Raw genomic sequence first — 6,772 nt, forward strand, 5'->3', positions numbered from 1 at the left:
AAGTTTTGGCGCCGCTGCCGGGGACTCATTGTTAATTTATTTAGTTTATATACTTGCCATCAGTGGTCATTAGGATTCATTGATTAAGACTTGTTACTTACTACTTCCGGTTGTGTTTCAGGTACTCTAGCGAGCATTTATGCAAATATGTTCTCGCACTCGCAAGAGAAATCTGGATAAAGCTGAGGAGACAGATACAACTCTTGACTTTTCGAAGATGATAGTTTTTGAAGATTCGGATAAAGAGAATGAAAAGAAAGAACCTAAAATAATGGGTGATCGTGTAGTTCAAGGTGATCCAGCTCTTATGGACTTTTCTCGGCCTAAAATTGATGACATTCAGTCAAGCATCATTCATCCGGCTATCCAGGCCAATACTTTTGAAATCAAGCCGGACACTATTCAGATGGTGCAGAATTCTGTTTCTTTCGGAGGTGCTGTGACTGAAGATCCCAACATGCATATTAAGAACTTTTTCGAGATCTGTAGTACTTTCAAATATTATGGTGTTACTGATGAGGCTATCAAGCTGAGGCTTTTCCCATTCTCTCTGAGGGACAAAGTTAAGGACTGGTTACATTCTTTACCAGCTGGGTCCATCACTACTTGGGAAGATCTTGCGCAAAAGTTTCTGGTGAAGTTCTATCCAATGGCCAAAATTGCAGCTATGAGGAGTGCTCTTACTCAGTTTGCGCAGCATCAAGGAGAATGTAAGTGCGAGGCTTGGGAGCGCTACAAGGAGATGTTGAGAAAGTGTCCACATCATGGTATGCCTGACTGGATGGTGATCACTGGTTTCTACAATAGTTTGGGGGCCCAATCTCAGCCCATGCTCGATGCAGCTTCTGGAGGCACCTTGTGGGCCAAAAGCTATACTGAGGCCTATAATCTCATTGAAATTATGGCTGCAAATGAGTATCAAAACCCAACTCAAAGGATGATGCCTGAAAAGGTAGCAGGTATTCTAGAAGTTGATGCAGCTACAGCTATTTTAGCGCAGCTCCAGGCGCTATCTATGAAGGTCGATTCTTTAGCCAACTATAGAGTAAATCAAATAGCTAGTGTCTGTGAGCTTTGTGCAGGCTCTCATGCTATGGATAAGTGTTCTCTTGTTAATGAATCTGTTCAGTATGTGAACAATTTTCAGAGACCACAGCAGCATGTGCCCGCTACTTATAATCCTAATAACAGAAATCATCCCAATTTCAGCTAGAGCAATAATCAGAATACTGTTCAGCAACCATATCAGCAAGCTGCAAGTAAACAGTTTAATCCACCTGGATTCCAGCATCCTCAGCAATTTGCTCAAAGGTAATCATATCCTCAACAAGGAGGTGTTGCTCCACCTTCTAGTGCTGATTCTGAGGAGTTAAAGCTGTTATGCAAAAGTCAGGTTATTTCTATCAAGACCTTGGAAAATCAAATTGGACAAATAGCCAATGCCTTGGTCAATCGTCAACCCGGCACACTTCCTAGCGATACTGAAGTGCCAGGCAGGAAGGAAGCTAAAGAGCAAGTCAAAGTTGTCACCTTAAGGTCTGGAAAAGTTGCTGATGCTGAAAAAGCAAAAGATGTAGAAGTTGAAGTTATAGATGAAGAAGGAATGCAAAAGGAGAAAGAAGGGGAACCAAGGAAGACTACTATTGAACACACTCTGCCTGAGGGTAATACAGGGGAGAAACAACTCTATCCTCCACCACCTTTTCCTAAGTGATTGCAAAAACAAAAGCTGGACAAGCAATTTGGTAAGTTTCTATAGGTGTTCAAGAAACTTCACATCAACATACCTTTCCCTGAGGCTCTGGAGCAAATGCCTAGTTATGCAAAATTCATGAAAGGTATTATTTCAAATAAGGTGAAACTGAATAATCTTGATATCGTTGCTCTGACGGAAGAGTGCAGTACCGTGCTACAATAAAAGTTACCTCCAAAGCTTAAGGATCCAGGTAGCTTCACCATTCCTTGCACCATTGGCAAGTTATCATTTGAAAGTGCCTTTATGATTTGGAGCAAGCATCAATCTGATGTCGTTGTCTATCTTCAAAAAGCTGAATTTTCCTTATTCGAAGCCCACCTACATGTCTCTACAATTGGCTGATCGTTCGATTACATAACCATGAGGCATTATGGAGGACGTGCTAGTAAAGGTGGACAAGCTCATCTTTCCTGCAAATTTTGTCATTCTGGATTTTGAGGAAGATAAGAAGATTACCATAATCTTGGGAAGACCTTTCTTGGCTACAGGCCGTACCTTGATAGATGTACAAAAAGGTGAACTCACTATGAGGGTACAAGATCAAGATGTGACATTCAATGTGTTCAATGTGATCAAATTCCCTATGGAAGATGAGGAGTGCTTCAAGGTGGATTTGGTCGATTCTGCAGTTATTTCAGAACTTGATCATGTGTTAAGGTCTGATGCCTTAGAAAAAGCCTTATCGAGGATTTTGACAGTGAAGATGACGAAGGCAATGAGCAGCTACAATATCTCAATGCTTCTCCTTGGAAATGAAAGCTAGACATGGCATTTGAATCTCTGGGAAATACTGATCTCAAGAATGCTGAGGGAAAGCTCAAACCATCTATTGAGAAAGCACCTACTTTGGAGCTTAAACCATTGCCTGAACACTTGAGGTATGCTTTTTTAGGTGATGCATCTATTTTGCCTGTTATTATTGCATCTTACCTTTCAGGTAGTGATGAGGACAAGCTATTGAGGATTTTGAGAGAACTCAAATCGGCCATCGAATGGACTATAGCAGATATAAAAGGGATCAGCCCTTCGTACTCCATGCATAAAATTCTGCTAGAGGAAGGTAGCAAGCCGACTGTTGAGCAACAGCGAAGGCTTAATCATATCATGAAGGAAGTGGTGAAGAAAGAAATTTTAAAGTGGCTGGATGCAGGAATTATATATCCTATTTCTGACAGTTCTTGGGTGAGCCCCGTGCAATGTGTACCTAAGAAATGAGGTATTACTGTGGTAGAAAATGAGAAGAACGAGCTCATCTCCACTCAAACAGTCACAGGATGGAGGGTATGCATGGACTACATGAAGTTGAATAAAGCCACGAGGAAGGATCACTTCCCTCTTCTATTTATTGATCAGATGCTTGACAGGTTAGCTGGTCATGAGTATTATTGTCTTTTGGATGGCTATTCGGGCTACAATCAGATTTGCATTGCACCAGAAGATCAAGAGAAGACTACTCTCACTTGTCCATTTGGCACGTTTGCTTTTCGCAGAGTTTCTTTTGGCTTATGTGGTGCACCTGCCACTTTTCAGAGATGCATGATGGCTATATTCTCCGATATGATTGGAAATAATGTCGAAGTGTTCATGGATGACTTCTCTGTCTTTGGACATTCGTATGATGAATGCTTGAATAATCTCCGTTTGGTGCTCAAAAGGTGTGTGGAAATCAATCTGGTGCTCAATTGGGAAAAATATCAATTCATGGTGCAACAAGGCATCATTCTTGGGCATAAGGTCTCCAGTAAAGGTCTTGAGGTGGATAAAGCCAACATGGGCATCATTGAAAATCTTCCGCCACCTATTTCTGTGAAAGGAATCTGTAGCTTTCTTGGTCATGCGGGTTTTTATCGGCATTTTATCAAAAACTTCTCTAAGATATTTAAGCCATTGTGCAACTTGCTCGAAAAAGATGTGCCTTTCAAATTTGATGAAGAATGTTTGGCAACATTCGAGACTCTTAAAAAGAGTTTAATCACCACCAATTATTACGACACCGGATTGGAGAAAACCTTTTGAGATGATGTGTGATGCAAGTGATTATGCAGTGGGATCAGTTCTTGGGTAGCGAAAGACTAATATCTTTCATGTGGTCTATTATGCTAGTAAGACGCTAAATGGAGCCCAACTGAACTACACCACTACTGAGAAGGAGCTCTTGGCTATAGTTTTTGGTTTCAAAAAATTTTGATCTTATCTACTTGGGACAAAGGTGATAGTGTTCACTGATCATGCTGTCATCCGCTATCTGGTCTCGAAGAAGGATTCGAAGCCTAGACTTATTCGTTGTGTTCTCTTGCTATAGGAATTCGAGTTAGATATCAAGGATCGAAAAGGTACTGAAAATCAAGTAGCTGACCATCTCTCTAGATTGGAGAATCCCGATTCTACTTCACATGATAAGATATTGATCAACGAATCTTTTCCGGATGAGCAGTTGTTCACAATTCAAGAGGAAGAGCCATGGTTCGCAGACATTGTGAACTATCTTGTTAGCAATATAATGCCTCCTAATATGAATGCGGCTCAAAAGAAGAAGTTTTTGCATGAGGTGAAGTGGTACATGTGGGATAAAACATATTTGTTTAGACAAGGACCTGACCAGATCATCAGGAGATGTATCCCATTCTGTGAGAGGGAGGTGTGATCGTTGCCCAAGAGTTGGGGATATTACGAGACTGTCATTCGACAGTTTATGGTGGACATTATGGTGGTGAAAAGACAGAAGCTCGTATTCTTCAAGCAGGTTTTTTCTGGCCTACGTTGTTTAAAGATGCACATCGGTTCGTTTTAAGGTGTGATCGTTGCCAAAGAGTTGGGAATCTTACCAGAAAGGATGAGATGCCTTTAAATGTGATGCTTGAAGTTGAGGTCTTCGATGTTTGGGGAATCGATTTCATGGGACCATTTTTCTCGTCCTGCAATAATCAGTACATCTTGTTGGCAGTCGATTATATCTCGAAGTGGGTAGAAGTCAAGGCTCTACCGACTAATGATGCAAAGGTAGTGTTGAGTTTTCTTTATAAGAAGATATTCACAAGGTTTGGAATGCCACGAGTTATCATAAGTGATGAAGGGTCGCATTTCTCCAATTATAAGTTCACTTTTATGATGCAACGCTACAATGTGAATCATCGCATTGCTACTGCCTATCATCTGCAAACTAATGGTCAAGCTGAAGTGTCTAATAGAGAGATCAAGCGCATTCTAGAGAAGGTCGTTTGTCCGTCAAGGAAATATTGGTCTTCGAAGCTCGATGAAGCTGTTTGGGCTTATAGAACAGCATACAAGACCCCACTTGGGATGTCTTCATTTCAACTTATCTATGGTAAGGGATGACATTTACCAGCGGAACTTGAGCATAAGGCTTATTGGGCTTTGAAGAAGTTAAACCTTGATCTAGATGCGGCGGGGAAGAAGCGAATGCTTCAGTTAAATGAACTTGAAGAGTTTTGACTTCAAGCGTACGAAAACAACAAAATATACAAGGAAAAGGTAAAAAGGTGGCATGACAGGAAGCTATCGCCTAAGTCATTCGTGTCGGGGCAACAAGTTCTTCCATTCAACTCTCGTCTCCGACTTTTTCCTGGAAAGTTGAAATCAAGGTGGCCTGCACCATTTATCGTCAATATTGTGTTTTTACATGGAGCGGTGGAGATTTTTGAGAATGATCCGGGCCAAGCTTTCAAAGTAAATGGTCAGAGATTGAAGCACTATTATGGAGATACGGCAAACCGTGAAGTGGTTAGTGCCATTTTATTGTCAACTTGATCGCATTACTCTACGTCAAGCTAATGACGTAAAAGAAGCGCTTCTAGGGAGGCAACCCAAGATATGAGACCATTAGACACCTTAGAATATAGTACTTTATCCAAAAACCCAAAATAAAATCCGAAAAAAGTTGGCAGATTTTTTTTTTCCAGAAGCCTTATAGGCGCCCGCCTGCAAGGATCAGGTGGCCGCGCGCTAGCAGGCGCCCACCTGCTGGTGCCAGACGGCCGCGTGCGCACCTGATTTTTGAAAAATTGTTTTTCAGCCTATAAAAAAATAAAAAAATAAAAATAAAATTTACAGAAACCATATCACCCATTAACCCACGACTTCTCCCCATACTTAGCCACAATCCCCACTCCTAATCAAATTCTAACCCTAATTTTGCCCTATAAATACATACAACCTCTACATACACATCCCACACACTTTTAACTCTACAAAGTATCTCCTACACACCAACACAAACTCTCCAACTCTTATTCTCAATTTTCATGGCCCCAAAGAGATCATGAACTGTGGGTAGCAGCAGCACCAATCCGACTGCTACTGATTCTTCAAGGAATACTATTGCGAGGCCCCGATGGTTAGATAGGGTTGCTAAAGAAGAGTATTCCAAGCGTCTTACTAAGCCGATTATGAAGGAGAGGGGGTTCTTGCCATCAGGAAGGGAAGGTGAGTTGCTACCGATGATTGTTGAGAATGGATGGATTACATGCTGCGAGTCACCTGAGGTGGTACCAATGAATGTTGTTCACGAGTTCTATGGGAATACCAAGGCCGACAAGAATGGGTTTTCTGTTGTTCGTGGGCTTCCTATTGATTATCAGCCCGAGGTAATTCGTCGTGTTACTGGGCAGCGACAAAGGAAACCACATGAGGAGAATTGGAATGCAAAGGCCCCTGAGGATTTTGATTCGGACTTGATTATTGCTACTCTCTGTCAGCCGAGCATAGTGTGGAAGTTTAAAAGGGGAACCAACGATTATCGTTCTTTCCCTGTTATCGTGATAAATAGGTATGCTCGTGCTTGGAATGCATTTATATGTGCTAATATTCTTCCTTCTTCGCATTCACATAAGGTTACAGTGGACAGGGCGAGGATGTTATGGGGGATTTTGAATGATGAATATTATGTGGACCTTGGTGAGTTCATCTACCAAGGAATTCTGAAGTTTTTGAGGGGAAATCGCAGTACTCTATCCCGTATGCCTCTATTATCACAAAGCTTTGCAAGGCATGTAGAGT

General features: G+C 41.5%; 1 non-coding gene across 1 annotated transcript; it reads right to left on the minus strand.

Annotated features, from left to right (window-relative positions):
- Positions 1-664: 664 nt before the first annotated feature.
- On the minus strand, positions 665-771 carry LOC141688198 (small nucleolar RNA R71). Its single transcript, XR_012561657.1, has one exon. It is a non-coding gene; the product is annotated as a small nucleolar RNA R71 (small nucleolar RNA).
- Positions 772-6,772: the final 6,001 nt, after the last annotated feature.

Source organism: Apium graveolens, chromosome 9 (genome assembly GCF_009905375.1).
Source record: "Apium graveolens cultivar Ventura chromosome 9, ASM990537v1, whole genome shotgun sequence".
NCBI classification, from domain to species: Eukaryota; Viridiplantae; Streptophyta; class Magnoliopsida; order Apiales; family Apiaceae; genus Apium; species Apium graveolens.